Source organism: Lactuca saligna, chromosome 7 (genome assembly GCF_052625555.1).
Source record: "Lactuca saligna cultivar CGN05327 chromosome 7, ASM5262555v1, whole genome shotgun sequence".
In the NCBI taxonomy this organism is placed as follows: domain Eukaryota; kingdom Viridiplantae; phylum Streptophyta; class Magnoliopsida; order Asterales; family Asteraceae; genus Lactuca; species Lactuca saligna.
The window spans coordinates 145,850,230-145,873,392 of NC_136423.1; the positions used below are offsets into that span (position 1 = coordinate 145,850,230).

The window sequence follows — 23,163 nt, forward strand, 5'->3', positions numbered from 1 at the left end:
TAATTCAGTTTCATACCAAGACAGAGGAATATGTATAGATTAAAAATTAGTGTGTAACTTATTATTCACCTTCTCACATTAACTGATCTGTTTAGGAACTAGTTTCGCAGCAAAACAACTGTCGAAGACACGATCGCCATTAGTAGCATATCCTCTTAGCTTCGAAGCTTCATTGCTCACCATTAAATATCTTCCACTAAACTACGAAGCATCATCTTTTGCTACAAAGCTTCTCCCATGAGTTGGTCCTCGAACTTCTTCATCCTCGGAGTCAATCGACCATACTTCAACTCTGCCAAACTCATATTTGTCTTCCTGCACAATTAAAGCAGGCATAGCATTATCAATAATTTTCCTCTTCTTGATCTCCTCCAGCTTTCTGAGATAGTAAGTCTCATCATTCTCCTCCTCTTTCTTCTTTTTTAATATCCTCATCATACACTCCTTATCTAAATGATTCTTACCATGACAATAATTGTAGTCACAGCCGGAGTCGCCCATTAGCTTCTTTTCCTTCTTCACTTCTTCGTTTTGAGAGCTATTAGAACTCTCATCCTTCACCTTCTCATAACTGTAACTCCCCTGACAGTTTCGGTTCTTAGAGCGACTGAAGTTTTTCTTTGAAAACTTTCATGGATTAGAAATCATTAGAGCATAATTCTCTTTTGAGAGTTCGCAATCGTAGTGATCAGACTCAAAACCTTCTTCTTTTATAGCTTTATTGCCTTTCACAACAAGTTCCAATGAACCCATGCTTGAAACCAACTTTCCTTCTTTTGTCACCTCATCCTCATGTCACCTGAGAATACCAACAAGCTTTTCCAAAGAGTAGTTTTTGAACTCTCATGCGCTTTAACCGTCGACACCACAACTCTCCATTTAGGTCTTGTCACAACTAGCAATTTAGGGCTTAGATTGTGAAGCTTGTACACAACAACTTCCTCCATGTAACTATTACATCTTATTAGGAAAATTCAAAATATAATGTTATATGAAAACATATGTGCATATATTTAGATTCAAGTTGAAATAGACTTGTGCAAGCCCCGAACTTGATCCAATAGCTAATCCCAATCAAATTTGGGTCCTGGCTCAAGAATTCTTAGCCCAAACACTCTAGTCCAAAAACCCATTTCCTTTGGGCCTTATTGGACCAAAAACTCTCTTATTAGGCCCAATTAAGTCCAAAAGATCATACACACTGCAAACCAAAAACCCAATTAAGAACATAGGGTGTTTTCGGCCACCCTAAAACCGAAAACCCCCTTGAAAAGCCTCTAAGGTCGAAAACTTCCTAGCATTTTGGTTGGGAGTCAAGACAAAAAAAAAAAAGAGAAAAGAACAGCAAAAACCTTGACGCCTCATGAATTTTCACTCTTATAACCATAGAACAACCAAGCCAAACCTTGAATTAACCTCCATGCAACACCTACAATTACCCCCCCCCCCCCCCAATGCAACAAGACACTCATCTCCCCCTTCCTCTTATACATACGGCCGAACACACACACACCACACAAATTCATTTTTCACTCACTTCACTCTCAAGTCATTCCTCCAATCTCTCTCTCATTTCGTGTGTGTGTTCCATCTTCAAGGGTTACTCTTCAAAAACTTATAAACTTGGTAAGTTCCTTGTAAAACTTTAGAGCTTATATACATGTTAGTGTTAAGATCATTCCATTTACACACCCATTTTCGTGTGTATGATTCTTAGAACATCATCCATTTTCGAGTGGCCTTCAAGTTACACAAAACTAGGCTCAACAACTTCTTTCTTCTTGTTCCTATCACACGAAATCAAGGTGAGTTGCATACCTCACTATTTTCGTGTTTTTCATACTTTTGGGGGGAGGGGGAATACAAGTCAAGTTTCGTTTAACCATTGGATATTTACGTGCACCTACATGTTTATTTAACAGTTTGAGGTTATATTGTTGAGTATCTGATGTTGATACACCATAAAGTTACTAGATTAAATTTATCCTTTAGATAATTGCATGCTTCATAGTTATGTGTTGAAATACTTGTGTAAAAAAAGGGTATTTATCATATGTAACTTCATAAAAATTGTGATGCACATGTTCATTAACAAATTTGTTATACAAAAATTTGTTGACATGGTTTTGGTCACTCAAAATTTTCGAAATCATAGTGTATATATATCCATGTACAAAATTTTCGAAATCATACATACTCCCCTTTTAAATATCTAAACTAATATTTTGATAAAATATTGAGTTTATCATTTATGGTGTTACAAAAGTCGTGACTTATTTGAGTTCAACTTAGACAACATATTTGGTGTTATAAACTTGAAAAAACCGGTAAAAATGATGTTAAACATAAACACTAAGTTTGATATTTTACTAAAAATAATATTATTAGTAAAACAGTCGTAAACTTGTCGTCATCATTTTTCAATGGTTTATAACCCACAATAATATACTATTGTTGCAACATATGTTACAACTAGACATATTCACTAAAGTCTATTCATATAAAATGTTGTAAATAGTTTAACCGGAATCATATACAAAACAGTTTTCTAATAGAAAAACTTGTGTGTCATAAACTGCCAGTCATAAAACTCATATTGCATGAGTGATGAGTTGTATGTCATGAAATCTTTAAACCGTGTGTCATAAACAGCATGTTAACAAAATCTGTAAAACGCATGTCATAAAACATCTGTCATGAATTTACACTAGTAAAGTTATTTCATTATACAATAAAAAGATTCGAAATTTGCGTAAATCCGTTAATGCTCTAGTGAGACACTATCTTCACCATACCTATCTAGCGTATAATCTAAGTATTGTAGTTATAACCAGAGTCTCCTGGAGGGAGAGTGAGATAATTGTGTATAGATCTATACAATGATTGACACCCCCACACCTAAGTTGTTCGCTACAGCTAGACGAGGCCAGTCTAGGGTGACAAATATCTTACCGCATCTAACGCCTGAAGAACGTCATGACAGGCATAACAGTTACATCAAGCATTGCTAAAATGACTCACATAGGTATTAAAAATATTATATTCATCTACAAAAAACTTCCACATCTATGGTTTTATATATTATAAAACTAAAAACCATTTCAGTACTCTATTGACACTAATACAGTCTTATGGTTAAGAATATTGTTTCATACAATAAGAAAATATGGGATTTTTTGGGAACATACATTCACATGATTGAAAGAAAAGTGCATACATATATTCATGGTTTTAGAAACAAATATATAATTCACTTTTATGGAAAATATTGGATTTTCTGAAGCATACAACAATTTTGCCAAGCAAAACAGATACAAACTATTTTCATACCAAAATGCTTATGAACTCACCAACATTCTATGTTGATGCCTTTCAAAACGAATTGTATTCTCAGGAAACCAGTAAGCAGATATTCGAGCCATGAATTTTGGATATTTTGTTGCATTATGAAATTTACAATTCAGTCACTTTTGTGTAACATTTTAACGGTTACAATTTGTAAACTTATGAAGATTGTAATCTTAATGTATGTCATTTGGTTGATATGTCTACTTATATTTAATTGTGATTATACAATACAATGAGGTCAGCTGCCCCTGGATTTTTCCGCCGTCCTGGTTCAGGGGTGTGACAGATCTTAACCCATTCATGAACGTGACTTTTTGTTATATCAATTCACGTCCAATTTTGTGTTTCATCATCCTACTTAAAAGATGATTATAACGGATGAATATTTGATCGAGACTCTCCTTTGGCTTCTAAACGAAGGCTCCAAATTCTGAAAGTATGAGTGTTTAAATAGAGTGCTCAAGATCTGTATCACTTGAGCAGATTTCTTTGAGTCTGTCCCAAATCGCTTTAGTTGTATCATAAGAACTCACCAGACAAAATGTGTCTGGAGGCAAAGCAAACCTAATAATCCTCATCGCTTTGATGTTACTGATTATCTTGTCTTTCTCATCTTGTGGAATGTCTTTGACTTGAAGAAGCAGATTATTATAATCAACTTGAGTTTTTATTTCCCTCCTTGTTCTAGTATGAGAGAATGTCTGCACATTTATGGATTCCCATATCAAAGAGCCATTATCTTCAAGACCAAGGACATAATCTTCAAAGTACACGTAATCATTCAGAAAGAGTATATGGATCCTTGTTGTAGAAACAATGTTGCTTGAGAGATTGATGGAGTTAACATGAGAATCGCCAGGTTGCATGTTTATTGATTCTATAAAACATGTAAGAACCAGATGTGTAAACCTAAGATCAAGTTTAGGGTAAAATAAAGATCAAGATTCAGCGTCTGTAATCGATGAAAATGAAGAGACGACAAACACCGGATCCTATTTAAGCAGAAACCCTAATAGCTTTTTAATAGATGAGATGCATATGGATTACATAGTTTCCTGCTCTAATACCAATTGTTAGAAGAAATTTAGAGAAGATCGAAGGATTCTAAACAAGTAATTGATTCAAACAAAAAACACGATGATCAAAATAGTGCTTAATGATTGGATATCACTGCCTCAGAAGAGCTCGATAAAGAATTGCTACTATAGAGGCACGTTTAGGGTTAAAAAAGTATCGACACTAGATATTGTGCATGCATGCACTATAAATAGTTAAACCCTAGCACATTAATAACCGGGTGGACAGGCCCAACCCATTACACAAAATGGATTAAACAATAAATACATAATGACACAATCCATATGGTCCAACGGTTTTCCTTTTGAACTGGAAGTACCTGGGACCATAAACAAATTTGTAAGGACATGGCTTAGTAAATTCCCTAAAGTACCAAATATCAACAATACAATTGGGCCTAGCACTAGGGTATATTCCAAACCAATATACAAATATAGTCCTATCCCTAGGGCCCAACCTTGAGGTTTTGTTCCAACCTATCATATACTCATGAACCCAATACTAGGGTTTATTTCAACCCAAACATACAAGCATACAAGGATCACAAAACATCTATCAATCCATATAGAAATTTGGTGGGCTGACATTGGTGCCTTCGATCCACAAGTACAGTGTGAAGACTCACCTCTAACAGAAGATAACTGAATCGAAAATTCAAGTTGTTGCTAACATGGCTCCTCACACTAAACATACCCCAATAACAATCCTAATTAATAATCAAGGTTTAATCCACAAATAATGGTCCAAAACATAATTTACCCTATCAAGGGAAAAAGACCATTTTTCCCTTTCACATATGGCCTAACAACCAAAGCCCAAAACTCCCTAGTGACCCAAGTCCCAAAATGGCCTAAAAAGGTTTCCTGAGCATACTCACGACGTACGCCTTGTTACGCTTAACGTAAAGCTTGATCTAGAAAGACTTACAGGGTCGCAACCCAATACGTCCATCGTACTCTGGGTTATGCCCAACGTACTCAATAGATGTATAAAACTGTATTAAGGTCTTAATACCTTAAGAATTAACGTCCAAACTTCATATCCAAATCTAATGAACGTCTTGAATTATAAAGTTGCAAACTTTATGCCTTTGCATGGCTATACAAAGTCAAGAAACTAACTCTAAGTCTTATTCATGACCAAAAGGATTAATAGATCCATCATGCATGATTGGAGACTCCTATTTTTATGAACCACACTGCTCTTCAATGAAAGGAAACACTCCTCATTAGGTCTAGAGTTGCTCAAACTCTCAATATATAAGGTTAGGGACCAATAATGAACAAATCTTACAATATAGCTAGATCTACAGAAATATGCATCAATTTTGGAGCTTTATACATCCGGAATATGCACAAGGATGAGTAAATGATGGATCCAAAGGCTTAAGTGCAACACCAAAACTCCAAGGTTCTTCCTATACTACCAAGAACACCAAAATGACACTCTAAAGCTTCAAAACTCACACACACAATTAGGCTTTCGAAATGCAGGCTAAGAGAGGTGGAGGTTGGAGTGAAGAAAGGGTTTAAGTCCATAATGTTCTTTAAATAGGGTCTAAACACTAAAAATTAGCATTTACCCTCTGAAGCAGTATGCCCAGCATACCTATGCATAAGTTGGGATCCGCAATCATCATTTAAACGCCTATGCCCGACATACCTATCTCGTATGCCTAACATATGGACCAAATTTGCTAAACGAATAATTAGAAATAAGACACAAATTAAATACATGGAAAACTGGTGTTACATGAGGGAGAGTCTTTGAGGTTGAGGGTGGGCAACCCTAGCCATCACATTCGTTAAATAGGGGCACAAACCCCGGAATTAGGGTTTGTTATTAAAAAGCGATCACACTATGGTGAATAGATTGCCACATCGTGGCACTTACTTAGCCTCCATACATATACCATCCATGGCCACATCGTGGGACTACTTCACCACGCCATGGGACTACTCTCTCGAATGGCAAGAAAATGGTCACTCTTAGTCATATGATCGACAATGACCCAAATAATGTCGAATCCCTTGGATGTCCCCGACATCTTGGTGATGAAATCCATGGTGATATGTTCTCATTTCCACATGGGAACCACTAAGGGCTGAACCTTGACATGCGGCCTCTGGTGCTTAGCTTTAACCATCTAAAAGGTCAATCATCTCTCTACATACCATGCTATCTCCCGATTCATGCATAGCTACCAGTAACTATGTCTCAAATCCTGATACATCTTTATGGCTCCAAGGTGGATCGAGAACTTGGACTTATGTCCCTCCTCCATCACTCTCTGATGGACGCTGCTAAAAAAATAGGCCCTAAACTTGACCATATTACGTCAAAAGCCCACGACTATCGGTGGAAAAAATACCAATCCGGCCTCTGATCTTCTCCTTCTTCCAATTCCCCCTCTTGATTCTATCAGTCTAATCTTCCCTAATTAAATCCAGAAGTGGTGAGTCAGTTGTCATCCTCAAATAGATACCTCGATTAGAAGTTCCAGCCGCCTTGCAGCTCAAGTCATCGACGACCACATTGGCCTTACCTAGATGATAGAGAATCTCACTATCATAACCCTTGACCATGTCAAGCCATCTGCGAGGCCTCATGTTCCGATTCGGCTGATCCATAAGATATATCAAGATCTTGTGATTCATGTAAATGGTACAACGAACTCCATAAAGATAATGTCGCAAAATCTTTAGGGCGAACACTACTGACCCTAACTCCAAATCATGTGGCAGGTATCTAACCTCGTGAGGCTTCAACTGCCTGGATGCATACACAATGACCCTCCCCCGCTGCATGAGTACCGCCCCTAAACATGTGATCGATGCATCATAAAATACCACAAAATCCTTAACACCCTCATGAAGGCTCAATACAGGGGCCTCACATAATTTCCTCCTCAGGGTTTCAAACACAACCTGCTGCTTAGGCCCCCAATGGAAGTCCACATTCTTCTTCATCAGGTGAGTTAGAGGAACAACAATCTTAGAGAAATCCTAAATGATTCTCCAATAGTAACTAGTCAGTCCTAGAGAACTCCTAATCTCAGATGAAGACTTCAGGACCTCCCACTACATACCTGCAACTGATCTAAAAGATCATCAATCCTAGGGAGTGGGTAACACTTTTTCACCATCAACTTGTTTAATTCTCGGTAATCCATGCACATAGGGTGAGACCAATCCTTCTTCTTCACAAATAGAATTGGTGCTCCCCATGGTGAATTGTTTTGTCTGATGAAATGCTTGACCAATAGCTCATGAAGCTGAGAGGACAACACCTACATCTTTGGTGGTGCAAGGCAATATGGCGACTTAGTAACCGGGACCGCACCAGGAATCAAATCGATCCTAAACTCCACCTGTCTCACGGGAGGAACATTGGGTAAATCCTATGAAAAATACATATGTAAACTCTCTGACTACAAGCAAATCTGAGACTGGAACTCTCCCCTCAATCTGAGTGTCAACCAGATGAGCTAGATAACCCATACATTCATGTTGGAGATACTACCTGGCCTTAGCTGCTAAACAAAAGGCAGATCCAATCATGGTACGCTCACCATAAATAGTCAGTTCTCCCCGACTGGGGATTTGAACTACCACAAGCTACCTCTCACAATCTATCGTCACTCCAAATCTACTCAAACAGTCCATCCCTCCAATCACACACACCCCCCATAGGTATGGGAATCAAGTCGATTGGTTAAGACACCCCAAATATCTCAAAGGTACAATCGTGAAACACGCTTAAAGCAGAAACCATGTGTTCGTTGGCAATGGAAACTCGCAACGAATACTCCAACTCCCTAAGGTCAAAGCAAAATCCCTACATAAAGATTGAGATAAAAAAAAAGACCAACTAGCACCCGATTCTAAAAACGCAAGAGCAGGAAATGAATTCACTAAGAATGTACCTATTAGATCCACGAGCATAAGTATACATGAAATAACTTGACAAAATAATTAATGAATACATACCAGTAATGACATTAGGTGATTCTGTGGTCTCTTCTGCTTTGAGTTGAAAAGCACAACCCCTGGCCTTCGGGGCCTCGGCTCTCCCCTGACACCCATCTATGATCCGAAGAGTGGTCGGAACTGGTGCCTAAACTGGTTTGGCGACGAGCAAGGAACAATTGGTCTTCACATGGCCAACCTAATCATAATGGTAACAAATCTTGGTGCTCAGAGGCTTAGCCTGCTGACGAAAATCCCTCGCATAATGCCTCTCCTTACCGCAATTACGACAGGTTGTCTCTAATCAACACACTCCCTCATACATCTTCCTGCACTTGCCACAAGTGCGGCCCTTCTGTCCTACGGATCGCGAATTAGCAGGCTTAAACCGCTTTGTTGTTACTTGTGTCTGAACTAGGGTCTGCATCTTCTCTCTTGTCTGGGTCTCAATCTCGATCTCCCTCCTCCGAGCAAATGATTGCAACTCGTAGATAGAACTATACCTTTGAGTTAATACGAACTCGTGGATCTTCGTCTTGAGCATGCTCAAGTAACACGACATTTGAACTTGCTCCGAAGCAGCATACGCGGGGGAGAAAAAGGCTCTCTTAGTAAACATGTTGGTTATCTCTGTCACCGACTCTATTGTCTGCTTCAGTGGAAGATACTCCTAGGCTAACCTCTCCCTATTAACCAACAGAACGTACTCGGTACGGAACATCTCCATGAACAGATCCCAAGTCACTATGGACTTTTTCTTACAAGTATAAGTACTAGTAACCAACTTCCATCAATCCTTTGCCCCCAAACGAAGAAGGTTCAAGGCAAACTTGACCTTCTGGCTCACTGGACAAGAGCAAGTGAAGAAACAATCCTCCACATCAGATAGCCACTTAATGGAAACAATCAGGTTGTTGAACCAATCGAACTCCTAGGGTTTGATTTCTTTGAAGTCCCGATATTAAACCATCCCCTTCTCCTGGAGTCCTGTAACAACAACAGTTGAAATGGTTGTGATGGCAACAGCCTCAGTACCGATGGTGTATCACTCATAAAAAGGATCAATCATAATGGTCTTGACTAACCTAATTACCTCCGAGATCGCCTCCCTAACTACAATTGTCACCTAATTGGTGATCATCTCGCAAATCTCAGCACCTGTCAATCCTTACCTCTCCGGTCCGTCAACTCCCGATCCCGAACCTCTAGTGATCGCCATACTGAAAACAAATTGAAATACATCATAAAAGCCATAATTCATAATGCTACAAACTTATAGAATCCCTAAATCCTCAGGGTTCGTAACTTCCTTGATACGCTTACAGGATGCACTTCTAGTAGTAGGGGCCCATACTACCTTCCACACCTACCCATATTTTTCTTAAAGGATCACCACAGACCACCCGACCACCAAGTATAAACTACTAGGATACATGTACATTCTATACTCAGCCTCTTAATGGTGACTAATCATTCCTTACACCGGCCTTCTACAAGCTGCACTCACTCATGAACCTTTCACTAACCCTGCAGACGCTCGTGTATGCTAATCATACATAACACTGATCCAATAGATAGTCAAATAATTGATCCTACTCTAAGCCCACAACCAGGAAAGGAACAATAAATAAGGCTAAATCAAATATCCTCATGCTATAAACTTATTTATATATAACTGTGATGCATACACTAATCAACCACAATAATAATGTCAGATCCATATAACATATCAACAAGTTCTCCTAGGCTATATGACATCATAAGTCGGACATTTCTATCATTTAATACCTATAGATACCTAGCCTATCACTAGCATGCAATTCTATCATATTATCAACTCACAAAACAAGTGTGGGTATCTTGGGGAATACTTTCCTTGGCTCTGGCTGATTGTACACATCGCATCCTCTTCGTTAATCGTTTTAGAGTTAATTTTGAAAATTATTTTGTAGATCCTTAGTTTGAGTTTGGAATCACACAAGTGTTCATCCAATTATCTCAAACCTAGACTCTGATACCAACTTGTAACATCCAAAAAATTCATGATAAAAATTTTCATTTTTGTAAAACATTTCCACTACCCAAAGTATAATCAACCATTGTTTCAAGACAAATCCATAAAATCAGAGTATCAAAAATCTCTCAAAAAATATATCAGCAGGAGGATGTGTATGATCATGCCTTCTCCTTATCCCAATCCTCTGATGTACCTAAAACCATGAAACCAACAATTGTAAGCCAAAGCTTAGTGGGTTCCCCCAAAGTGTCACACACAACAATACATACATACATACATACATACATACATACAAACATACATACATATATATATATATATGTGTGTATATATATATATATGTATGTATATATATATATATATATGTGTGTGTGTATATATATATATATATAATGCATGCACATTAGGCTTACAACATCAGACTGGACTACCCTTGAGCCCATAGCATGAGACTGGATTGCCCAGCCTACAACTCATGACTAGCTTGCTCCCGAGCCTACACCATAAGTCTGGATTGCCCTCCCGATCCTTAACTTATGACTTATTGCTACCGGGTTTCTTGGCTTACAACACAAAACAGTAACGCCTCAACCAAACCGCACTATGTCGACATATGCAAACTATAATCAACTACCAGCAAGTACAAATAATCATATAGATCTACGAGTCTAACAAATCACTACATCATAGTAAAATCCTATAAACAAGGATAAATAACACAATCTATTGGGTCAGCATTGGTGTCTTCGACTCACAAGCACAGTGATGAAAGCTCACATCTAATCCTAGTAGATAGCTGAACTGATCACTAATCTGAATCCCGGATCTACAGGCCACATGTACAATAGAAAGGGACCAAGTATCATTCTACAGCTCAAAATTCTCCAATTAACCTAAAGTCAAACTTGGTCAAAGTCAGCTGTCAACGGTTAGGTCAGCAGCCTGATATTCCAAATCAGTGAGTCGCCACGTCGTAGCCATCCATCAGGTACGTTGTGGCAGCATAAGGATTAAACATACGGATCCTTACCTAGTCACCACAATGTGTGGATTGGTCTGAACAACTTAATGTGTTAAGCCGTTTCCCATCTATTCCAAGAGCTCTAAAGCTCAAATCTAGTCCTTCCCAAGGTCTTGATGGATAAAGTTTCCAACTTTAACCATTAAGACATCCCAATAATTCAAGATCTCAAACCCTGCGTCCTTAAAGGCAGTTTAAGGCAAGCAAACATCCCTTAAGCACTTAATCACTAGAGTTACTCTTCCAGAGTTCCCAGAATCCAATGCATGTCTCTTCTATTTAGGTCAAAAAAACATCGCAATTATGAACTCAAAGCTTGTACATGGGACCAAGACTCCAAGGATCCTCAGATCTGGAACATATAACATTAAGATGATCAATGGGATCCATAAAGCTGCCAACTTTATGGAATCGAATCTTCAAAATTCCCACACCATAAAGATTATGGGACAAAAAGGTTACATCTAGAAGCAAGTAACATAAAAATCGGATTTTGAGGACTTATGAAAGTCTAGAAACGTGTAGAAGGAGGATGGAGAAAGTCGGTTTCTGAAACAAAGCTTTAGAGGCAACTTCTTCTTCTTCTTCTTCAAAATACCACCAATCACCACAAAAGCTCAATAGTTAGCAATGGAGGCAATGGTTTGCTTTAAGAGGCTGAGGGAGAGTGTTTAAGGCTGAAGGTGGCAAACTTAGCCATCACAACCCTTAAATAGGGGCACAAACCCCGAAATCCAGTTTCTATATGTTCGGTATTTTTTGCGGGTTGAACCGGTTTCTGGTCAAATTGGTTTTGCCTATATTAAATTGATCTGTTCCGGTTATATATATATATATATATATATATATATATATATATATATATATATATATATATATATATATATATATATATATATATATATATATATATATATATATATATATATATATATATATAACCGGTTTGTGTACCTCTAGTCTACTACAAAGAAGAATCGGGGGAAGGAGTCTCTTTTTGGCATTCTTGTTTGCTATGTGTGGATACCAACGTTAATAATCAATTTGGATTATAATTTTCTACATCAAATGATCCCCAACAAATGAAGTAAAAATTCAAAGCATTATATGGTTGATTTTTTATATTTAACCAACTTGATAAGTAGAATCCGGTTTTGGAAATTTATTTTAATATGATTTCCCCATTGCATTGTTGTTATTTGCATTAAATCGTTTTGTAAATAAATCGTATAACTCTCAATAGGGACATCAAACCCTCTCTTGATAATGTTGATTACCTTGTTGAATTCTTAGTTTGCTTAGTATTCATCGATTTTGACGAATATTCATTGATTTTGATGAACTGTACTAAAGAGAACAAAATAACAATTTTTAAAATTTTTGTATTTTTAAATTTTTATGGTTTGGTTTAATTTTTTTAGTATTAATGATTATAAAATTTACATGCATGAAATTTATAAAATAAACAATTAAAATGTTTCTTGAGTATTAGAATTGTTCATGATATGCCTCATCCGTTTAGGACATTTGGTTGTTTGGTTGGTGATTAATCTATTACGTTGTAATTGGTTTTGGTTTTTTTAGCCTATTATTTGAAATATATTTCTTTCTTTTGTATGTGTATTTTTTATTACTGTGATTCTAAATGTGGCAATTGGGAGAATTACAAAATCCAAACGACAACTCTGTCTCTAACGAACCAAACAAAACCCAAAACAAAAAAAGCATGTAGTTATGGACCAAGGTCCGCTCCTAGAACCCATCTACCCTTTTCTATCCAATTGGAACTAGCTAGGCTTGGTTAGCCCACGACCCACCACCGTTTGGTGACAAGTGACAACAATTTCTTTTGGGTGTAACCGATTTATTTTTATTTTTATTCAAACTTGCATACCATATAAATTATAATTGAAAAAAAAAATTCTATTATCATATCAGATATATTATACCAATCAAATATATTATATCAATATGTTTGGTTACCAACAAGTTTGATCGGTAGAAATTGATAATGATATATTATTAATTTATTTTTAATTTTCAATTGTAATAGTTCAAGAGATAGTAATGGTATGAAACAATTTTACAACAAATTAGTAAAGTATGTATATTTGTTTAATAAAGAATTTAATTAAGAACCTTTCAAAATTTTTAATTTGATTTGGTAATAACTATTAGGATCTATTGTTGTTTGTATACCCAACTAGATTATGACCCGTGTTTAATGCGGAAACATAAGTTAAATACATATCACATTAATTTGTGATTTTATCTTAGGTTGAATTTTAATAAAAAAAATGTTAGTTAGATTCATGTTTAGAGTTTTTGAACCAAAATTATTAGATAAAAATATTTAATATTTATATTAGAGCAATTTGATTTTTTAATATAATAATTTTTAACATAGATGATCTATGTGATCATTATTTTATCACAACATAATGCGACTTTTTGATTAAAACATGTTGTTTAGTAACTTTATGAATTGATTTTGTTCGGTGTACCAACCCTCATGGAAGCTCATATGACTCTTTTCATATTGGTCCTGTAAAACCAAAAACAACAATAAGTTGTTAATATACCGACAACATTAAATTCTGCAAAGAAATTTAATAAACATTACAAATAAAGTGAATTGTCATAACCATAAACATCAAATTCAGAGATCATAATTTGGTCGATTTCAAAATATTTTTTCCTTATAAAAATTAAAATATGATTTTTCAGACTATATCCAATCACATATACATATCTTCCGATCAAATAAATTATTACAAAAAAAAAAAAACATGTTATGAACTAAAATATAGTATTAGTTTCATAATTTGCTAAAGGTTAACACTAATAAATAATAATGAACTATCACAAATCTTGCATTTTAATCACTACATCTAACTAACAAATGAAATTCGGTTTAGAGGATTGATTCAAGAAGTGCATCCATTGTAACGGAATTTTGGGAAATGTTAAGACATACTGAGATATAAGGGAATTGTCTGTGAGGCTACAATTGGTTTTTATAGGGTAATACAAATTCAAAATCGTTAGCACATATCTTTCCTACCTGCTTCAATTATCAAATTTAGATCATAGTTGTCAAAATCAAATTATATATATATATATATATATATATATATATATATATATATATATATATATATATATATATATATATATATATATATATATATATGTAACGTAACAATCAAACAACATATATTTCATTGAAATAAATATCATAAATCTACAGTTTACACTTTATATGTTATTCTTAAATTATATATTACATTTTCATCTTTAACACCTCTTTCTACCTTATTGTTGTGAAATTGTATATAATTTATATTTTTGCTTATTGTTTTGGAGGTACCCTACCACTTGGATATGTACTATTATTTGATTAATTAGTGCATAAATTACATTATAGAATATGAAATTTAACGATTGTTCAAATTCATTTACACTTGATTTAACAATAGAAAATGGACAAATTTATAATCATAAAGGTATGCTTAATTCAAAAAATTTGTTATCAAAATTAATAGAAAAATGTTTCTTGAAGAAACAAATCAAATACACAAAAATGAATAAAAAAAAGAACATTTGAAGATCATGTCAGAAAGGTATGACCAACATAGGTCATCACATTAAAAAATCGATATAAAGGATATAATTTTGTTTCTGTAACTAAATGAATGAAACTAATATGCTTAAAGTAGATTGATTAATTTTTTTTCATGACCTATCAACAAGAACACAATAATAACAAATAATAAGAACATAGTAAAAGCTTAGAATAAAGAACTGGAGAAGAAGATTGCTCAAGAAGAACACTGTAAATCATAGGACTCAATCTAAAATCGTAAAAATAACAACTTCAATGTAATAGTATATATAAGCTGTTTTGAATAAGGAAATCATTATCTTCTAAAAAATTAGGATCTTAAGATATCAGCTTGGAGATTTTCGTTTATTCATCTGGAAAAAAAAAGATATCAACTATATTAGTTCAAATTTTGGTAATGATATATTATTAATTTATTTTTAATTTTCAATTGTAATAGTTCAACGTTATGAAACAATTTTACCGTCTGATAAACAAATTAATAAAGTATTATATTTGTTTAATAAAGAATTTAATTAAGAAACTTTCAATTTTTTTAATTTGATTTGGTAATAACTATTAGGGTCTATTGTTGTTTGGATACCCAATATTTTTATTAGTAAGTTTCAAATTTTTTGGTTTTTATTAAGATTTACATTTGTTAAAGATATAACTTGGAAAATTGCTCCGAGCATAATCATTTATCTTTCTTTCTATACGTGTGAAGTTGACCATATTTTTTTGGGTAAATTACACGAATGATCCCTATGGTTTAGGGTAACTTGTGCGTTTGGTCCCTAACTTATTTTTCTAACTCAGAAGGTCCCTACTGTTTGTTTTTGTTACACGCTTGGTCCCTGTCTTACATAAAAAGTCTATTTTTCCCTTGATTTTTTAATTTATTTAAATAAACACACCCTCAATCTCATCCTCTCTCCTTACCTTACCTACTCTATTATTTTTCTCTATTTAAATAATTGTCTTTTTAGGTAAGATAGGGACCAAACGCGTAACAAAAACAAACAATAGGGATCAAATGTGTAGCAATAACAAACACTAGGGACCTTCCGAGTTAAAAAAATAAGTTAGGGACCAAACGTGCAAATTACCCCAAACCATAGGGACCATTCGTGTAATTTACTCTTATAATATTTTTTATAATATGAAGTGCATAAGAGGAAACATATAAATAAAATGTGATAAGTAATTTGAATGATCAAAATTATATTTATAAGACATCCATAATGTTTTTATATTTTGGATCATAACAAGTGTTTGCTTTTTGACATACAATAGCCAGCCATAAAATACATGTATTGACAAAAAAAATTGCAAAGACTATTGTTTAAAGTATAGACACACAAAAGCATGTCAATATTTTATCATGACTGTTGTTTACATTTACTCACGTATAATGAATTCAACTGTCACCAAAAATTACTTATAATAATACTGATATTTTCCTCGTAGTGAGAAATTATAATATCATTGACTATTATTTACTTTGTGATAGGTTTTTTCACCTGAAAAATTTCAAATTACATAAAAACATGTCAATCTTTCATCATGAATTTTGATTCATTGGTTTCATGGTTCCGCTTGAAGTATTATATATATATATATATATATATATATATATATATATATATATATATATATATATATATATATATATATATATATATATATATATATATATATATATATATATATAGACACACACACATTTCGGAGACCTTGTGCAAAAACTAAAATGAAGCCCCATAAAAAATTTCTTGTAAATATTATTAACTACATTTGTTACCACTAATTCAAAACATAAAGTTGCTAAAAAAGATCTCATAAATTCACTACCACAAAATAATATATTCACTCATTGGTAATAAAATAAAACTGTAAAACTGTTATAAACAACTTTTATAATTTTATTGTAATATAATACGAGGTTTGTTAGTAGAATTTATTTTTCCCAAACGACCGCGATTTCATGTAAACTCTGTTTCCGTTTATGATTTTATTGTAATATAATACGAGGTTTGTTAGTAGAATTTATTTTTCCCAAACTACCCTTTTGTTTTTTTCTTTTATTGTTTTGTATAAATGTAATTATTTTCTGAAAAACAGGTGGAAACGGAATTTTTGAAGGTGAATATGAAAAGGAAGATGATATGGAGGATTCCAATGGGCTTCCAACCGGTTCCGATGGTAAGTCGCGGGCGATTTTGTAATTTTCTTGACTTATTTTATTAATTATTAATTATTAATTAAACTATAAATGGACTAATGGATGATGATGATGATGATGATGATGATGATGATGATGATGATGATGATGATGAGCTGGCAGTAGATAGAAAGAGAGGAAGGAAAGATTCCAAATATGCTTTGAAGAAAACAAGAGAGAGATGCTAAGAAGAAGAAAGGAAGAGTACTTGTTGAGGTAAAACTGTTGAACAACAAATTACAATGTTTATTTTTCACCTGAAAAATATGGGAATGATTTGACCCTGAAAGAAACTTGTTATTATTTATACGCGACCAGTTCCCGGTTGAACCGGTCGGGTCGGTTTTCAAAACATGGGTCATATGTGAATGTGATCTAAGAGTGATCAATATTTAATGCAATGATACATACAGTTTGTCAAATCAACCATTGACTACTATGTTATGAATTATCTAAATTAATTCTTCTTATGTATATCGCATGAATTAGGTATTAACAAGATACTAATTGTTGATTGGGATGTTTATCATGGAAATGGTACTCAAAATACCTTCTATAAGGACTCCCAAGTGTTGTTATTCTCTGAACACAGGTAAATGATTAGTTTCCAATATTAATAATTATCTCTTATTAAAAAAAATTGGTTTAAAACTACAAATAATGTAGGGATGAGTATGGGACTTTTTATCCCTTTGGTGATGATGGATCATATGACATGAAGTGTGATGGAGAAGGTGAAGGATACAATATAAATGTTCCATGGGAGAATGGAAAATGTGGTGATGCAAATTATATTGCAGCATGGGGCCATATACTGATCCCTGTTGCAAGAGAATTTAAACGTGTTCAAGTAAGATTTTTTATCTTGTAGTATGGTTCGAACATTGCATTTTTTATAAATATCATTGTTGATTGATTTTTTTTGTTATTATTAATGGTCTTGATTTGGCACTTTTTGTAAATTTCAATCAAATATTGGTGCCAAAAAACATGCAATTGTGATGGTCACATGCAACAGATATCTCTAGAAGAGAATCAATGGTTCGCATTACAGGTATCTGCATCAAAAACACTAAATTTTTAGTTTTTTTTTTATATTGATTAATCAATTGTGAGTTTTATTTGTCTTTTAAGTTCTATATTAAGTCAAAACTTTCTTAATAAGGAATGAAGTATGTAATTGGATAAACCAGTGATGATTGGTGGAGTAAGAGCTCTAAGCAAGCTTTGACTGTTGTAAGTTTGTAAGTTTCTTTGATTGATGGATTTTTGTCAAGTAAAAAAAGTAAATCGTGTTAACTGAAATCACATACATGTATTGCAGATTAAGATAACATCTTTGTTTGAGCATCATTTGAAAGAGTAATAGATTAATGTATTGCAATACTATTTCACCTACGTTGCTGAAAGGATCAAGAGAATGTAAAGGCATTTATTGTAAAAAAAAACTGGGAAGAGTTGAATCTTTTCTTTATTTGGTTTTTTTGTGTAATTTGCTGAAAAGTTGTATGTTTGCATGATAATTTAAAATTGTACTAAATGGAAAATAATTTTCCCCAACCTTTTCGTTTTTAGCTATTGTGGGTTTGTTTAAATTTAAGAATAATTTGTGTTTATCAATGAATAATAGTATATTTTACCATTGACTAGTTACTTAAGTGGGTTAAATGCAAAAAACAACAACAAAAATTAGTGACGACTTTTTATGGTCACTAATTGGATAAACCAGTGACAACTTTGTATAGTCACTAATTGAATAAAACAGTGACGAATTTTTATGGTCACTAATTGGATAAACCAGTGACGACTATGTATGGTCACTAATTGATTAGCATAGTGACGACTTTTTATGGTCAGTAGTGGGACAAAATAGTGACGACTTCCGTTGATTAGTGACAACATTTAGTGACGAAACAGGTCGTCATTGATTTAGTGACAAAGATATTGTAGTCACTATTTAATGATTACTTATATGTTTTGGTCACTAAATCGGTTTTGTGATGGACCTATAGTGACGAAAAGTGATGACCGGCATTTTGGTCACTAAATTGTTTAGTGACGACCCTTTCTATTGTTAGTGACCATTTCATTTTGGTCACAAATTAGCATTTTTTTGTAGTGTTTTCTGCTGTGAATAAAAAACTAAAAATGTCTTCATATTGTTTGTATTGTTCAAACCTTCACTCCAATGAACCAATAGCTTGATCAACTATGTGCACAAAATAATGAATCCTAAATGACTCTTAAGGTGAAAGTTCATGTACCGGCTCTGATGACCCAATGTCATTCTCACCAAAATGTCGTTTTTTTAACAACTCTTCTTCTATTGTTTTTCTCAACAAACACTGGATCAACATCCAAATCAGAAGCTATAGCTCTCGCACAATCCAAAGCCTTCTCAAACCAATACATTAAAAAACAAACCAACAACACTTTCATTATTCATTAACTTTATGGAGCATTAACACGGAGAGATGACAGAAAGCAAAACACTGCAATCAAGCAACAATGATGGTTGAAAAATTAAAAGAGATGAAATACTAACCTTAATTTGCAGTAAGCAATCGATGAGATATTCAGAACAGCAAAAGCCAAAAGACAAGAGACGAGCAACACAATTACTTGGTTTAGTAGGGTTTGATTTTTTCTTACTTTTTGGTGAGTTTATAAAGTATAAAAACGTTGTCTAAAATTTATAAAGAAAACATATTTGCATTTTTTTGGATATAGATATTTTCCTTAAATTGTTGATAAAATTTAAATTTATGATTAGATTTTGATTTTTGTTGATTTTTTTTAACAATTAAAATGCATCTCTAAAATTGGAATCAAATGTTACTGGGCTAATTTTATTTATTGATAAAACATAAAAATAAATTATACAAAAATACCAATACTATAACTATAAATTATCTTAAAAATCAAAGGCCCCTTAAAATCGGAGGTCTGGTGTGACCGCACCACCGACACCACCCCAATGCCACCACTATGTGTGTGTGTGTGTGTGTATATATATATATATATATATATATATATATATATATATATATATATATATATATATATATATATATATATATATATATAAGAATTCATTTGAGACAGACATAATTTGTGAGACCGTGAGACCAAATTTTTCTGATGAAATATTCTAATATTCTAGTCATCGTAAAAGTATAATATGTATAATATTCTGATATTATATGCTTTTAGAATATTTCAATGTAAAATATGTTAAAAATATTTTTTTAAAATATCAAAATATTACATATATTATATTTTTTTGAATAACAAAATATTAGAATATTTCACTAGAAAAAAATGGTATCACGGTTACACAAATTTAGACCCGTTTCAAATGAACCTAACATTATATATATATATATATATATATATATATATATATATATATATATATATATATATATAGGGTTAGGATCAAATGTGAATCACAAGTATTGTATGAATGTATGACCAAATTATAATCATTAGATTTATAAAATCAAAGGATGTGATTTTAATGTACATGTTACTAACATGGACTAACATTCATTATATAATTTCACTATTAATTATTATGGTAATAATGACATTGTATTAAAAGAGAGAGAAAAGAAAGTAACTACATTTTAGCCAATTAAATAAAATTAATTAATAAAAATCACTCATGTGGCATATTTTATTCAGCATATTAAAATATAATATATTTTTTTAAGAATACGACGTTATTCTATATATATGAACATATATTTTTATTCTTTCATTCTTAAAGAATACAATTTTCATTCAAAAAAATTAACATTTTTAAGGAATATACATTCATATAGTAGACATTAAAATTTCATTACTTTAAGGAAAAAGTATTGTAGTATGATGAGTAATAGATACTATAAAAATAAGAATCATTCTCAGAACATAAAACAATCATTTTTATGTCGTAAAACAAGAATATATACAACAAATCAAACAATATAAATAACTTTCTATATTATATTATTTAAGAATAAGTTGTTGTATATACTACATTCTTTATATCATATACAATATTCTTTTAAGAATATACAAAGAAATTCTACTAAATTCCTTAAGAATTCATTTGCAAAAAGAACTAAATTGAAATAGGTATAAACTATATATTTTATTATTTTAGAATCGTTTAAATAATTAGATTTATAAATTCTTTATAAAAAATATCCAAACAATCAATTCTTACTTAATGTATATGAACACCATTACTTAACCATTATTTAAGATTTGGGTTATCGGAACATATGCATCAAAAATCAAAACCATGAATCCATTATTTATTGATAAATCCTTATAAATAAATAAATAAATAAAACAATCTTCAAACCTTTACAATAAATATTAACAAAAAAAACAAAAACAAAAAGTCAATTTGCACCTTATTTTTTAACTAAGCAATAGCAACACTATGGTTTTTGAAAACTTACTTTTCCAACTATTCTATTATAACCGAATGATTTTTGCTAAGAAACGGTTCCATATATTCAAACACAAAACTGATGCATTCCAAATATATATTATTTAATTAATAGAAAATGAAAAATTACTTTTTATATTAATTGGACTATAATTGGTCACACATTCACACAATATTTAATGGTTATATATGATCTTAACTATATATATATATATATATATATATATATATATATATATATATATATATATATATATATATATATATATATATAGCGTTAAGTACAATATAAAACCATTATTAATAAAGAACCAATGAACCAATCGTGAACACTGGAAATCATAGTGATCAACAACTAATAGAATGGTTGTATATTTTTGCATTGGAAGCGTATGCACCAGGTTATACGAAAAAAATCATTTCGTTTTTTTGTATAATTTTTTTAGTCCATGTTTTTTATCTGAAAAAATGAATATAATAGTGTTTATGATTTTTTTTTTTCCGTTTGCTTTCAATGTAACGTCCTATTTTCACAACCAAAGTTTTTATTTTTAAATTAAGTAAAAGCATTGTTTCCATAAAAACCAAGTCAAGAAAACCATAAGTATCCAAATAAAGTCCTCCTAAAAATCAGAGTATCATAATAATGCAGAATCGCCAAAATTGACAATGGGTGTGTACATTCAACCCTTCGCCTTCCCACGATCATCTGAAGTACCTGAAACACATTTAAATCCACAACTGTAAGCACAGAGATTAATGAGTTCCCAAAATATCACATAAAACACATCATAATAAATAATTATGGGATATCAACAACCCTACCACTATCAATAGTCCTGAGGACTATCAACAGTCTTATGGGGTCACAACAGCCTTATGGGTTATCAGCAACTCTATGTATCAGCAACCCTACGGACTATCAAGAGTCTTGGAGTTATTGGCAACACAATAAATACACATAAGAACAATAAAAAAGTAAGACTTGGCTAGTTTAGTATGCACTATACTGTGTAGGTAATATAGTGAGAAGACTCACCTTGCAAATAGCAGACTAACACAACAACTCTTTAATAGTGAAGACCAGTACTAAGAATCACCTAATCTTAAATATAGAAGTACCCTCTTAGTCAACACCCTAAAACCCTCAAGTTGACCAACATTCAACTTATTTAAAAAGTCAAGGGTCAAAGTTATCCCGACGTGACCTCCTCGTCGTGGCCACCCATAGGCCACATTGTGGCAGCTACACAACAAAACAATCATGGTGACACTAGCCACTAAGTCGTGGCAAGAAGATTGCCACGTTGTGGGAACTGGTCTCTCACAGCTTAATGAATTAAGATCTTATCTTTTAACCACATGATCAACAAATATCAGATTTGAACCTTCCCAAGGTCTTGATCGATAAAGTTTCTGACTTTATCCATTAAGACATCCCAATAAGCCAGGATCTTAGC

At 32.9% G+C, this 23,163-nt stretch overlaps 1 long non-coding RNA gene across 2 annotated transcripts; it reads left to right on the forward strand.

The window, feature by feature from the left end:
- The first annotated feature begins 18,284 nt into the window (after positions 1-18,284).
- LOC145007450 (uncharacterized) lies at positions 18,285-18,901 on the forward strand. Of its 2 annotated transcripts, XR_013662987.1 has the most exons (3): positions 18,285-18,313; positions 18,425-18,495; positions 18,584-18,901. It is a non-coding gene; the product is annotated as an uncharacterized LOC145007450 (long non-coding RNA). The 2 variants fall into 2 exon arrangements; XR_013662986.1 differs by lacking the exon at positions 18,285-18,313 and having other exon boundaries at positions 18,354-18,495.
- Positions 18,902-23,163: the final 4,262 nt, after the last annotated feature.